Below are 15,519 nucleotides of genomic sequence, written 5' to 3' on the forward strand. Positions count from 1 at the left end.
TTTCCTTCACCTGCTCCCCCCACCGACCAAACTGTGCAGCTCTGCAACTGCATCCTGGCCCATCCTCACCCTTTTGCCCCCAACCCTCACCTCCTTGTACCCCCAATATGTTTTTCCCAATTAAAAAAAATATATATAAAAAAAAGAAGCCCTGTGGGGCAGTCCTGTGTGTGTGAGAGTCAGTGTGGCAGCCAGTCCATACTCAAATTTTCTTATTTATCTAAAATATCACCTTACATTTGGCTGCTGGGTCTCTTAAGTCTCTCTCCATTATTTAACTTAATTTTGAGATATTTGTGGAATTACGTGCAATTGTGAAAAATAATGCAGAGAGAAGTCTTGTACCCTTTTACCTACCACTGATAATATTTTGAAACATTATAGCTAACATCCATAGTGCTAAAGAGCAAGGTTATTAATTCAAAGACTAAGGTACACCTGATTCAAGCCATGGTATTTTTACTTACTTCCTATTCATCTGAATAGGAATGCTTCCTAAGCATTTGGAAACATACTGCACTGGGAAAGGCAGGAGTCAAGGACTGCTCCAATTTTTTTTTTTTTTAATCTTCAGTTTATTAGGGACGAACTTTACAAACGCCACTTCCTCAGTGGAGCTGCAGGGTGTGGCGCCTTCAGCAGGCGGTGCTGTTTGTGTGGTGGAACTGTGGCCCTCCCCGAGGCTGGGGCTCTTGTGTCTGACATCAACTCGTGCATCTCCCAGTGTTTGTGGACTGGCTTCATGATCTCTTGGGTGTCAGGATTTCTTGTGATTGCTTTATGGAATGAATCAATGAGGATAGCCTCAAAGAACTTGCATGTGGGATCTTCACCCACTCAGTGAGAATTCAGGGTTCCCAGGGCGCCAGAGTGGCAGCCAGCTTGCTCCTCAGTTACAGACTGATGACTTCCAGCAAACTTCAGCTGGCTCACAGTGTGATGGATGGACCTGCCATGCGTTGCTCCCTTAGAGCCAGGACATTTCTTGCCATCCCAACAAACTCGAATCCTGTAGATGACATAACCTTGCTTGTCCTTCTAACCCAGTCTGCATACTTTGTCTGGCTGCATAGGGCACAGGCCAGTGCAGTGCCAAGAACTGGCGGTACCACCACCACCAGTGCACCTGCAGGAGAAAGCGCATCCAGCTGCTTCTTCTGCCACTGATACTGGCTGTACTTGTAGGCACCCATCTTGGCTTGTTCTGATGGCTGCCACCAGACAAAAAGCCTCTCCAAATTATTGAGGAGCAGTGATGTCCATTTGAGGACTGAGGTGCACCTGATTCAGGCAGTGGTCTTTTTTTTTTTAATTTAATGAGAATTTACAGAGAATTAAGGTTTCCAGTCATTCATTGTCACACTTTTCTCCCTTCACCTTTCTCCTTGATAGGTAAAAGAAAAACTCTTTCATTGTTATACAATCCCTCCCCCCAAGTCCATTGCCCTTTGCACAGGCAGTGGTCTTCTCAGCCACTTACTATGCATCTGAGAACTGGACAGTGAATAAGGATGAGAGAAGAACTGATGCCTTTGAACAGTGGTGTTAGAGAAGAGTGCTAAATATTCCATGGACTGCCAAAAGGACAAACAGGTATATCTTGGAGAAGGTGCAGCCAGAATGCTCCTTGGAGGCAGGGATGGTAAAGCTTTGTCTCCCATCCATTGGGCATATTGTTAGGAGAGGTTGTTCCCTGGAGATGGACATCATGCTTGGGTAGAGGGATGATGAAGAGAAGAAACCCTCAACCTGGTTTGACTTAGTGACTGCAGCAGTGGACTTGAGAGGCCGGCACAGGATAGAACAGACTCAGACCTGTTCATAGAGTTGCTATGAGTCATAATCGATTCAGTGGCACCTAACAACAACAACTTTCATCTGAAAGTTGGACACTGACTAAGGAAGACCTAAGAATTGACCCTTTGATTTGTGTGTTGATGAAGAGTAGGGAGTGAATGTCTCATAGACTGCCAAAATAACAGACACATTTGTCTCAGAGGAAGTACAACTAGGATGCTCCTTTGTTGTTGTTGATTGCCATCGAGTCGAGGTCGACTCGTAGTGACTCTGTGAACAGAAGACCTAATGTCTTTCCGTAGGTCTCATTGTTTCTCCAAGTTCATAGAGTTTCTAGAGGCATGTAGTTTAGGAAGTGGATGCTGCTTCTTTCCAACCTGTTTTACAATTGGGAGCTCCATCAAATGCTGTCCACAATGGAAAACCGTTCTGGTATTTGATTTCCCCATGGCACAAGGTTCAGCATCATAGCAAACCCACATTACCTCATATAGTGCATTGACAAAGAGTGATGTGCAAAGTGTAAGAGCGTTCCTCCAGATATAACAGCATTAGTCTCATTTAGCAGTGGTTAAGTGTTGTCGAGTCAAATATGACTCAGAGTAAGCTTTGCACAAAAGCATGATGGAGATAGGAGCTTGGTGCAGGATAGGGAAAGGTTCCAGTCTGTTGCTCTAAGTTGTCAATTTGATGGCACCTACCAATAACAAAAATCAATATCAAGATCCTTTGGTGGAACAAGCTGTGTTCAGCTGCTCACCTGAAGTTTGGCTGTTCCAATTCACCCAGTGGTGCTGCACACCTGACAATCTTAACACGTTGCCGCACACTTTTAAATTGACGACAGTGCTTAGAAACACCTTTTTTTTTCTTTCCGATGTATTACTGTCATGTGTTAAAATTGTTCTGTGTGGCCCTTGGGTTGCCATTAAGTCAGACTTGACTGCAAACAACAGCATAATTAATATAACTGCCATGATGGTGTCATTGACACAGCCAAGATACAGATCATTCCATCCTCATAGGGACCCCTCTATTGCTCTTTTGTGGTGCTACTTGATGGGTAAGAACTGCCAACCTTTCAGCCAGTAATGGAGTTGTTTGCTGTCGAGTCAGAACCAACCCATAGCTGACCCACCAACAGATTTTCAGAGGCTGTAAATTGCATGAGAGGAGGTTGCCTGTCTTTCTGCAGGACAGCTGGAACTTTTCTTAAACCTCAGCAGCCACTCTCTCCGTTTCTTTACTTTGGTCATTTCATGATTACATGTAAATCAGAGTGTGTACCTTTTTGGGACTAGTGTTTTTCACTCACTATTTCTGCAGAAAGTCATCCAGGTAGTTCTGTGCATAAGAGCTCATTCTGTTTTTGTTACTGTTTAGTATACCTTTCCTATTTCTCCAGCCTCAGTTTGAACTTGCACATGAGTGAGTGATGATCTGTTCCACAGTCAGCACCTGATCTGGGTTTGAATGCTAATACTGAGCTTCTCCAGTGATTCCGTCCACAGCTGTAGTCAGTCTGATTCCTGTGCAGTCCATCTAATGATGTTCATGTGTAAAGTCACCGTTTGTGTTTCTTAAAAAAGGTATTTGTGTGCAACAGTGAATGAATGGAAATCCAAAGTCTTTGTAAATTTTCATTGAAATTAATAATAAATTTTTTTAAAAAGGTATTTGCAATAAATAAGTCTGAATGTAAAAATTTCATCATTCTATTTTCTGGCCTTGTTTCTCTCACCAAGTCCATACTTCTGGCTACCATTCCTTCTTCATTGTTTTCATTTTGTGCTTTCCAGTAACCAGTTATCATTAACATATCTTGATTGCATATTTGGTCAATTTGGGACTGTAAAATTTGGTAAAAATCTTCAGTTTCTTCTTCTTTGCCTTTAGCTGTTGGTGTATATATTTGAATAATAGTTGTATTTAAGGTCTTCCTTGTGTGTGTATGGATAATATCCCTCACATTACTTCAGGATAGAACTTGAAATTGTCTTTTTAACTATGAATACGATACCATTCTGCCTGTTTTTTATTCTCAGTATATTATACCATATTATTGTCTGATTCAAAGTGCCTATCCATTTAATCTCACTAATGCCTGGGCGTCTTCATGTGTTTCATTTCATCTTTTACAATGTCTTGTTTCTAATATTCATATTCCATACATTCCGTGTTTCTACCTGTTAAAAGATGTTTGCAGCTGTTTCTCCTCATTTTAATTGATCTCCAGTCTGGACTCTTCCTGTAATACTATTGGTATTTCTCTGTTGTTTCTCTGTTGTACTCAGCTTGACAGCACCGAGCAGCAGCAACAACAGTATACCGTGGTGTGGACAGATCACAGTTTGTTTTAACTTTTTGCCTTTTGAAGGATGTCTATCTGTTTCATGAGTCAGGCTGCTGTGGACGTTCGTACACAGGTTTTTGTGAGAACATGAGCCTTCACTTCTCTGGTGTGGATGCACAGCAGTGCTTATTGCTGGTTTGTAAGGCACCTATTCTGTGCTTAAAGAAACTGCCAAACTGTTTTCCAGAGCAGGTCATTGTTTTATTTTTCTATCATCAACACATGAGTGATCTGGTTTTGTGGCTTCCTTGCCAACAGTTGGTTATTACCTCTTTAAAAAGAAAATTTTGACTATTCTGATAGGCATGCAGCAATATCCCTTGATGTTCTAACTTGCCGCTCTCTAACAGCTGATGAGTGTGAACATCTTTCCAAACTTGTGGCCATCTGTTTAACTTTCTCAGGGAATCGTCTCCTCAGGTCTGTTGCCTGTGTTCTTACTGGATTGCTTGCTTTTTCACTGGTGAGTTTTGAGACTTCTGCCCTTGTGGCATAGTAGCTTGGATGCTGGGCTGCTAACATAAAGATCTAGTTTGATGGGAAAAATACGAGGCAGTCTATGCCAGTGAAGATGCACAGCTTTGGAAACCTGATATGGGAGGAGCCATGGCAGCACGTGTGGTTTTTTGCCTTGTAGTGTTCTGGATCCTAGGCCTTTGTGAGATACGTGATTTGCAAGTACTTTCTCCCAGTCCGTAGCCTCTCTTTTCACTTTCTTAGAGCAGAAGGCTTTGATTTTCATGATGTTCATAAGATTAGCCATTTTCCCATTTCTGGACTGTGCTCAAAGGGGCAGTATAAGAATTCTTTGTCTAGCCCATGACCTTGAAGATTTTCTGCTATGCTTTTTCCAAAAAGTGACATTTGTCCTAAAGCCTGACTCTGTATCAGACTTGGTTTTCTTTTGTCTGTGGATGTGCAGTTGTTCCTGTACCATTTGTTGATGAGGCACTGGCCTGTGTTGAATTGTCCTGTGCTTTGTTAAAGATTGCCAGGTATGGTTGTGCGAGTCTGTTTCCAGGTTCTCTGTTGTGTTGTACGCATTGATGTGTCTTGTTCTGTGCTGGTACCATGTGTTGTTGTGTACTGTTGAGTCGGAACTTTTTTAAAAAAATGTATTTTTTAAAAAAAATTTGAAGTGCAGCAATGAATGAATGGAAATCCAAAATATCTAAATGTTCATTAAAATTATTTAAAAAAATTAATAAAAAATTTGAGTGAAAGTTTATAAATCATATTGGTTCCACACTGTCTTTATGCTGCTGTTAGCTATCATCCAGCCCTCTCAGCTGACTCTGTGGTGATCTCATGAACAAACAGCAGAATGAGATTCTGCCCTGCCCTGTCCCCATGATTGTCTGCAGACTGGACCATTAGGATCCGTGGATTTTCACTAACTGACTTTGGAAGTTACTCACCAAGCCTTTCTTCCTAGTCTAGAAGCTCTGCTGAAAACTCTTTCAGCATCCATGCAACACCCAAACCTCTACTGGCCATTGGCTAGTGGCTTTGGATGGAACATGTTGGCCAGGAATCAAAACACAGGACTTCCTGCATAGAAGGCAAGAATTCTACCATTGAACCACCATAGCCCCTTCCTTGATAACTAAACTGTAGTCAGCTCTTGAAATTGGCTGTCTTCTCTCTCCTCTGCTATTATGTGTCGAAGTTTCTTTAACTGCCTATTTCCTTTGCCATTCAAAATCCATTTTAGAGCAGTCTTTCTGTAACTAGAAGCTTGAGTAACACAAATGGTTTGTGACTGGCTGCATATCTCAAAGATAATAGTTTGAGCCCATCCATAGGCCATGCGAGGAAGCCCTGAGTCAACTTCTGTGAAGGTCACAGGCAAAAAAACCCTGTGGAATAGGTCTGCTTGGTCATGTGTGGTTGCCATGAGCTGAACTTGGTTTTTTCCCTCCTTAGTTGTCTGTAGCTATGAAACCTCTTACTGGGCTTTCAGTGGGATCCGTGTTCAGTCTGTTCCGGGGGTGTGTGTTTTAGTACATGCTCTGGCTTGTCTTCCAGAGAGGCGAGGTGGCTGTGAGCCCCACATGTTGGGGACTCTCTGCCAGCCCTGCCTCGCACTTGTCTTTGACTTTGCCAACCTGACAAAGCCTGGCGTGTCGTTCTCCTTCGCAGTCCTCGACCCTGTGGTGAGCTTACACACCCAGCGTTAGCCTGCATGCATGTGTACATGGCTGCATTGAGGGCTTTCCTCTTCCCACATGCTGCCTTCCTCATACCCCACACCCATGTCCTGGTTACCCTGGTGATTCATGACAGTGCTTTCTCCCTTCCCAGGCCCCTTCCCTGACCTGGTGTTTGGAGATAATGTTGTTGCTTTGCTGTTGTGTGGTTTCTCATCATGGCAGCCCTGTGTGTGGAGAGCGTGGAACTAGAACTGCTCTGGAGTTTACGAGGCTGTGTGACCTTCTGGAAGCAGATTGCCAGGCCTGCCTTCCGAGGTGCCTTGGAGTGTGTTCAGACAGACAGCCGTTTGGCGAGTCGTCTCTTGCTTAACCATTTGTGTCACCCAGGGATAGCTTGAGAAGTTGGACAGTGTTCATTCTGGGAGGTTCTGAACACCCCAGTGTTCTGCCGATGCTCTTGAGCAGAGCAGAGTTCAGACGGGTCTGCTCCAGTTCCCCTGTGTCCCAGGCTGGTGTCCTTATCTGTGACTGCAGACCACCTCCCAAAAAGCCAGGCCTCCACCCGTGGAGTGCCCAGGCCCCGGGGAAATGCCCTTAGAAGGTCCCGATGCCGGTATGAACGAGGCCGAGGTCTCAGCTGTGTTTCCGTGAGGGCGCTCCAGCTGGGATGTGTCTGGCTGCTGTGAAATCACATTCCACAGAGCTTGGCAGCAGCAGGCACATGCCAGCCAGTGTAGTACCCGTTTTTCTGGGAATGCCAGGTGCTTGAATTTCCCAGGAGATCTCTGGCCTCCAGTCATCTCCTGGACACTGATCTTTTCTGTTTAGTCAGAAGCATCATCATCTGACCAGTGGCCTGCCTTTTGCTTGGCTTATGCCCTCAGGGCATCTCGTGGCTCATCCCCGGCTCTGCCACCCTGGGCTCTTCCTGTAGGGTGTGCAGTGAGGACAGTACCACTCTGGGACTGCAAAGGTTTTCACTTAACTACTAACCTAATGGTCTGTGGTTGGAAGCCATTGTGCCACGGAAGAAAGGCCTGATGATCTGCTCCCGTAGAGATTGCAATCTAGGAAACCCTACACAGCATCCTGTCTGCCACGTGTGGGGACAGTCTGTGTGTTCTGGAATCCCTTGACTCTGGCTCTGTGACCTTGGGCCTCAGTCCGTCCATCATCGTCGTCCTCCCCACCACTCCCCGCCCCGTCTACAAGTTTCTGCCATGTTGTGAAGATCAAATAACTCTGGGATATAAAATACTACAAATCAAAACTACCCAACCCGTTGCTGTTGAGTGCATTCCAGCCTATGGTGACCCCAGGTGCCACAAAATAGTACTTACTGTTCCCCAAGGGTTTTTTTTTTACTGTAATCTTTCTAGGTCACAGATCACCAGGCCTTCCTTTCGCAACATTGATGGGTAGATTTGACCTGCATTCCTTCAGATAGTAAATCAGGGTAAACTACTAATACCACCCAGTGAGCTATGTGACCTACCTTTCATTCAGTCTAGGTATTCTGGCTACTTTTGTAACCTATTCTTTAAGAGAAAAATAGATTTGCTTTCCAAATGTGTCATTTTAAAGCAAGTTAGGCTAGTTCTGCAGGAGAACTCTTTGTTTCTGGCTGTGTGAGAAGATCATCCTGGTCTTTTCAGTCACTTTCTATACATATGAAGTAACAATTGAATTATGGTGTTGGTGAGAGATATTGAAAAGACCATGAGCTGTCTAGAGAATTAATACATAGAAGAAATACAACCAGAGTGTGTTGGGACATGTTTTTAGGAGACACCAATCACTAAGAAACGACATTCTCCAGAGAGAAGTAGAGGATCAGCAGAAAAGTAAGAGAGACCTTCCAGAAGATGGATTGACATAATAGCCTTGACAGTGGGTTCAGATAGGCTCTCTTGAAATTTTAAGACATACCCAACACTGATGGCCAGAATTAAGAGCTGTTGTAGTCATCATTAGTTTAGGCCCCTGGCATTGTCTGTTGTTGAGTTGACGAGGATTGTAGTGACCCTGTGAACAACAGGCCTGAACTTCCTTGTCCTATCCTGCGATGTTCTCACAATTTTGATCCTTAAGCCATCTCATTGAGTGTCTTTTTCTGTTTCTCTAACCCTCCACTGATGTATTTTTCCGAAGATTGGCTCTTCCTGACAACGTACCCCAAGTACATGAGATGAAGTTTCACCGTCTTTGCCTCTAAGGAGCAACACGGTCGCATTTCCTCAAAGATAAATTTGTTCTTTTGGCAATTCATGGTATATCTAATATTCTTCACCAGCACCACAATTCTTTGATTTTCCTTATTCGTTGTTCAACTTTCAGGTATGGAGGAAACCATTGAGGAGACTATGGCTTAGGTCAGGCGCACCGTAATCATTAAACTGACATCCTTGCTTTTTAGCGTTTTGGAGAAGTCCTTGATGGCACATTTTCCCAGTGCAATACATCTTTTGATTTCATGACTGCTATTACCATGGGTGTTGATTGTGAAATCACTGGCAGCTTCAGTCTTTATCTATCGTAATGTTGCTTATTGATCCATTGGTGAAGATTTTTGTTTTAAGTTGAAATACAACCATATTGATGACTATAGTCTTTGATCTTCTTCAGAAAGTGCTTCAAGTCGTCTTCATTTTCACCAAGCAAGGTTGGCTGTGCCATCTGTACAGTGCAAGTTGTTAATGACGCTTCCACCAGTCCCAATGCCACATTCACCTTCATATAGTCCTGCTTCTCTATTTAGCTAGCATATAGAGTGAATAGTTAAAGACAGGGGATACAACCCTGATGCACAGCTTTCCTGATATACATACCAGATAGAACTGGGGAACTCTATGATTTAAAATCAGGAAAGGTGTGTCTCAGGGTTGTTATCAGTAATAGCAGATATTGATATATGAGGGGGTTCATAGGCTGACAGGCAAGATAAACTTAGATGCGTAGGAAAATGAGACTATATTCATATAATTAGTTAGCTGATATGTCTCCATGTTACTGTTGGTATGTGCCAGCACATCAGCTACGACTCTTAAAACCCTATAGACAGTAGCTCTGAACCTTGCCCTATCTTGAGCCAGCCTCACCGTCTCTGACCCAGCCGACTCCATTGCTATCATCACTTTGTCATCCATCTCGTTCAGTGTTGTCTTCTCTTGCACTGCTTACCCTCTATTCTTCCAAACATGGTATCCAGCTCCAGTGACTAGCCTTTCCTGATAACATGCCCAAAGTACGTGAGATGGAGTTCAAAATCCTCGCCTCCAAGGAGCAACCTGGTCTCACTCTCTTCAGAGCAGACCTGTTTGTTCTCTTGGCAGGCCACAGGATATTCAATCCTTCGTTATTGTCCAGCTCTCAGATGCTTAGCAAACAATTGAGAATACCTTGACTTTGATCAGGCACACCTTAGTCTCTGTATTGACATTGTTGCTCTTTAACTCTGTGTAGAGGGCCTTGATAGCAGATTTTCCCAATGCAACTCATCTTTTGATTTTCTGATTTTTGGTGCCAAGGGTGTTGATTGTGAATCTGAGGAAAATTAAATCATTAACAACTTAAAGGTTTTCTCTGTCTGTTATGATGCTGCCTATTGGCCTGGTGGTGAGGATTTTTGTGGTTTTTAAAAATTTTTATTATTTTTTGTATGTGTACTATCAAATCAGATCTGACTAGTACAGGAGGAGATTGCCTCTCTTCTCCAGCAGAGCATCTGGTGGATTCGAACCATATACCTCTGGGATTGCAGTGCAGCTTCTTGTCACTAGGTCACCAGAGCTCCCTGAGGATTTTTGAGTTTTTTTGATGTTGAGATGCAATCCATATTGAAGGCTGCAGTTATCGATCTTCTGCAGCAAAACACTTCGAGTCTTCCTTAGTTTTAGTGAATAGGGTTGTGCCATCTGCATAACAACCAAACCCACCGGATAAGTCTGTTCCAACTGAACACATCTTCATCAGGTTCCGAGACTTTACATCTTTACAGGAGACTGCTGGATTTCCTCCTGTGGTGCTGCTGCTACTGGATTCGGATTGCTGACCTTTTTGTAGGACACCCTGCCCTACTAAAACTCTGTGCTGTAATTGGGTCCTGCAGAGCTGGCCGTGACTCATTGGGACCTTATGCATGACAGAACGAAACCCTGCCTGATCATGTGCCATTCTCACAGTCTCTGCTGGGCTTAAGCCCATTGTTGTAGTCACTATGCCAGCCAATCTTATTGAGGGTCTTCCTCTTTTTCAATGACTTTTCCAAGCTTGGTAGCCTTTTCTAAGGGCTGACCTTTCCTGATAACATGTCCAGAATATGTGAGACAGTCTCTTTGCTCCTAACGAGCGCTGGCTGCACTTCTTCAAGGTAAAGTTGTTTGTTCTTTTGTCTGTATTCAGTATTCTTCACTAGACATAGCTAATGGTGTTATTTCTTATTTATTCTTGGTCATTGTCACAGTCCCATGTATATAGTAAATGGGGCAAAATATTAAAAATGCCATAGCCATAACAAAGCACTGTGAGGGAATGAGTTGATGAGCCTGAAAACTCAGGACCATAGTCTTGGGGGATGTCAAGGTCAACTGACATAACAGACCACAAAGACAGTGTTCTCTATCAACTTTCGTCACAATATTTCTTTTCTTTTGTTTTTATTTTGGTGAAGATTTACAAAGAGATTGGCTTCTTTTATTCATTCATGCATACTTCGCCCTCCCTCCCTTTTTCTTAATGAATAGCCTTATGAGGCTATTAGTTGTCATACACATGGTTTCTAATCACCCATTCCTTTCAGATTGTCCTTCCTTTCACCCATTCCAGTATGGGATTCATATCTGTCCATACTTTTCCCACTGTTCCTCCTGCCCTGTCTTGATCCTGTCATTATAGTAGTGGGCTTATGCAGAATTTGTCTCTGTATAGGGAGCAGTGGTAACATGGGAAAGGCAGAGTCTCACTTCAGCCCACTTCATAAAGGAGAACTGTCCCCGTGAATAATATCTGTAGTACTAAACTACATGGTCAGACGTGCCACCTCACGTGGGTGGTTCTGCACCTATTTCTAGTAACCATTGGGTCCAGAGTTTATTGCAACTTGACTCACAGGCTTTACTCACAGTTGTGAGGTTTATTAAAGAAATATGTTGGGGAATAGGGGAGGCAAAGAATATCACACATTGTCAGTCCAGGTTTAGTCCAGCAGTCTCAAGCCAAATTTACAAGGTACAGTTCCTCAGTTAGTGAAAATCTCGGTTCAGTTCGGCAGCACATATACCCCTCCAGTTTCCTCCATCACGAGCTTTATCTCATAGCAGTTACAAGTCAGCTTTTCCTTCAGTCATCCAGCAAGCAAAACTTTAACAGTGGCTCCATCTCGAGAGTTCTTCTTGTTACATTTTGCCACAGTCTCTTCACAGCAGTGCCACAGTCTCTTCACCTCTCCACCACCATCACTGACAGTGTGGAAAGCACACTTATATTGGTTCCACAGCTAGTAATGATTTGCAAGACCATGTTCCCAATGAGGGCTAACTTGATGGGTAGAAAAGCCAGTTTTCGAGGTTTCTGACATCATAGTCCCTTTGTGACAGAGGTATTTGACTCAACATAATGCCTTCCAGACACATCCATGTTGTGTAGTGTTTTACGAGTTCATTATTTTTCAATGCTATGTAGTATTCATTTGTGTGATATACCATAATTTCACTAGTCATTCAATTGTTAACGGGCACCTGGGCTGTTTCCGTCCACTTTGCTATCGTGAATAATGCTGCAATAAACATGGGTGTGTTGTTTGTGTTGGCAGCTCTGATTTTTTTCGGTATATTCCCAGTAGTGGGTTATAGTTGGGTCCAATGGTATTTTTATTTCTAACTTTTTAAGGAAATGCCAGACTGTTCTCCATAATGGTTGTGCAATTTTACGTTCCCACTAACAGTGTATGACAGTTTTAGTCCGCAGTCTCATCAGCATTTGTTGTTTGCTGCCCTGTTGTACTTTTCAGTTGTTTTTGGAGTGGGCTGATGTCTCATAGTTGTTTGATTTGCATCTCTCTAATAGCTAGTGATTATGAGCATTTTTTTCATGTGTTTGCTGGCCTTCTGATGTTCTTTGGTGAAGCTGCTTCTGTTCATCTCTTCTGCTCATTTTGTGATTTGGTTGGTTGTCTTTTTCTTGTTGATGTTCTGGAATATTTTATAAATTTTAGTTATGAGTCCCTTATCAGATATGTCATTGCCAAATATTTTTTACCAGACTGTGGGTTTCCTTTTCACTCTGTTGGAGTAGTTGGGGTTTTTTTTTCTTTCTATGCACACAAGGATTTGATTTTTAGATAGTCTTATTCTTCTATTTTATCCTCCCCTGGTTGTAGGTTTTTAGTTATGCATGAAAGTCTTTTCATGCCATATATTAGGACTTCTAAGTTTGTTCCTTTTTTTTTTCCTCTGATGAACTTTATAGCTTTTGGTTTTAGTGGTAGGTCTCTGATCCACTTTGAGTTGGGTTTTGTGTATGATATGAAATGTCGATCTTGTTTCAGTTTTCTGAGGTGGTTTCCAATTCTGCATCTCCTTTGATGAGTGGCGGGTGGAGTTTTAAAAGCTGTCAGGCGACCATCCAGGGTATATCCATTGGTCTCGGCCTGATACGAGCAAAGGAAGAAAAAATTTTTCTCTGAAGGGCTGATGGACCACATGACCTTCAATTTCCATGACTCCAAGACCAGAGGAACTAGTGTATAGCTGTTACTGCTGAAAGCTCTGAGAGGAGTCATGGTAGAGACTCCCTGATAAAGTGGGAGAAAAATGAGCACCGAACGTCAAAATCATACACATGAACAGACTTACTGATCTGTTACAAGGTGATGGACCCCACACATTGTGGTCCTTAGTCACCTGGAAGTGAAATCACCCCTTGACTCAGCTTCCAGTCAAACAGTAGGGAGATCTAAAAGTCATCAGAAACACCAGGGAAGAGTATACTTCATAGAAGAGTCAGCTGTATGGGATCAAAAGGCCACATCTGCCCGGGTATAAAGCTCAATGTGGAAGAGAGAGGAAAACAGAGGAAGTGAGGAAAGTGCTGCTACAGTGTAATCACTGTCATGAAACCTAAAGTACATAGGTCATTGAATGGAAAACGGATTTGCTCCATAAACTTTCAAATAAAAAGTTCATTTTAAAAAATCAGATCTTGCAGAAGTAGAAGGTGGCTCTTAGGGCCTCCCTTTTCATGCAGTTCAGTTGTAGCTCCTTCTCCCTAATTGTTGCCCTAGGCTGCTTGTCCCCTCTGCTTTCACCTTGGTCCTGGTCTCACTTGTGGTCAGATATAAGTTGGGGGTGGCACTGTTCCAGGCCCAGCATGATGAGCTGAAGCTGTGAGAGTCTCCCTGAGTTACAGCCACCTCGAGGGGTCCTTGGGTGTGCACACACCTTCAGCACGGGCTGAGTCATGGCCTGCCTCACAGGGAACCTGCACCTTCTCAGCATGCATCTTCCTTTCTGTCACAGAGACCTGCTAGGCAGGCATGCAGGTAATTTCTACTCTGGGGAGGAAGCCATGTTGTAAGAGGAAGTGTCTCAGGTTCCGCCTTCCTCCCGCTTTGCAGGACCGGAAATGTGTGCAAGAAGACAGGAACTTCCAGCTGTTGTCATTGTCCAAGCACATCCACACTGGTGACCTGTCTTAGTTATCTGATGCTTCTGTGATGGAAATTAGTTTTCTCATAGTTTCGGAAGCTACAGGTTAGCATTCAGGTGCCGGCTCTGAGTCCCAGGCAGGCCCACTGTGGGCTCTGGAGGACGTTCTTGTTTCTTCAGCTTCTGCTCCTGGGAGATTGCATGTGGATTGACATCTTTCCCCCCCACCCCGCATGTCTGCTTCTAGCCTGCTTGTTAAATCTCAGAATTAGATAGCATCTCAAAAGAAAGGCCCTGATAACGCAGTGGTGTTGAGAACCTGCTACCAGCAGTGTAATTAATTTGGATCTTTTTTGTTGTTGTTTGCTTTTTATTTTTTTTTTCAGTTTGGATCTTGAGATTGAGACAAGATACTCCCTATGATAATCTTACCTCATTAACATAACAAACACAGCCCACTCCCAAATGTGAACATGACCATAGACATGGAAGTCAGGATTGACAACATGAGGGACAGAGTTCCATTCATAACACCTTAATTCCAGAGGGAAGCAGAGCTGGGTCAGTGATGGTCTCTTTACTTTGCATGCTGGAGACCTGGGTTCAGTTCCTAATCGGTGACTGTCATGTGCGGTGTCCTGCGTGTGGCAGTAGAGACTTGTGTGCTGTTGCTGTGCTGCTAAACAGGTCTAGATGGACTTCCCAGATTTAGAGACTGAGAGGCCTGGTAATCTACCTACTTCCATGAAAGCATGGCCTGTATCGGAGTGACGACTCTGAGGGTCACACAGGCTGCATGCTGAGCCTGTTGACTGAGGCCGTGGGAAGCACAGCAGATGGCCAGGGGCTGTAGGGGCTGTGCACCTAAAACCTGTCACCGTGGACGAAACTCTCACTCATGACAAATCCACTTGTGCCAGAGTAAAATTGTGTTCCTTAGGATTTCTAATGACTAAGTTTTCAGAATAGATTTCTAGGTCTTTGGGGTGAACTGGAAACCCTAGCCTTTCGATTAGCTGCTGAATGTGTTCACCATTACACTATTCAGGGACTCTGTGTACCTCATTGTCTTGAGTCACTTCTAACTCGTAACTTCCCCATGTACATCAGTGTTGAACTGTCTTCAGTCAGGTTTTCATGGCCTGCTTTTCGCACCAGGCCTTTCTTCCATGGTGCTCAATCTCTTACAGCCTTGGTTGCAGACCACAGAGTGATTGCTTGATGTGTTCTTCTCCTTTCATGAGACTGGAGAGCAAGGCTGGAGGACGACACAGTGGAAGTGCTCAGGCTTGAACACAGTCCAGGCAGGACCCAGGAGCGGCCTGAGGGACCTCATAGGACAGTCACTTTCCCTAAAGGGTGTAGAGATGGGGTGCTGTGGGCCTGTACCAAGCTGTGGGCCTGCACCCAGGCTTTTGTGCGTCAGGGAGGGTTTGTGTCCATCTCATTCCCAGAGGTTGGCCTGGCCTTTGGAGCAGCCATCTGAGGCTGTGAAGCGGGTAAGGATAGCACTTGGAGCAGGGCTTGGGATCTGGTTGAAAGCTTGCAGGATCCTGTTACTCTTTTTTTTTTA

At 43.8% G+C, this 15,519-nt stretch overlaps 1 pseudogene; it reads right to left on the bottom strand.

Moving 5' to 3' along the window:
• Positions 1–1,193, bottom strand: part of LOC102866152 — an 18,278-nt pseudogene extending 17,085 nt beyond the window's left edge.
• Between the last annotated feature and the right edge of the window lie 14,326 nt (positions 1,194–15,519).

Source organism: Elephantulus edwardii, unplaced genomic scaffold (genome assembly GCF_000299155.1).
Source record: "Elephantulus edwardii isolate Elephantulus edwardi_28Jun2011 unplaced genomic scaffold, EleEdw1.0 scaffold00226, whole genome shotgun sequence".
Taxonomy (NCBI): Eukaryota; Metazoa; Chordata; class Mammalia; order Macroscelidea; family Macroscelididae; genus Elephantulus; species Elephantulus edwardii.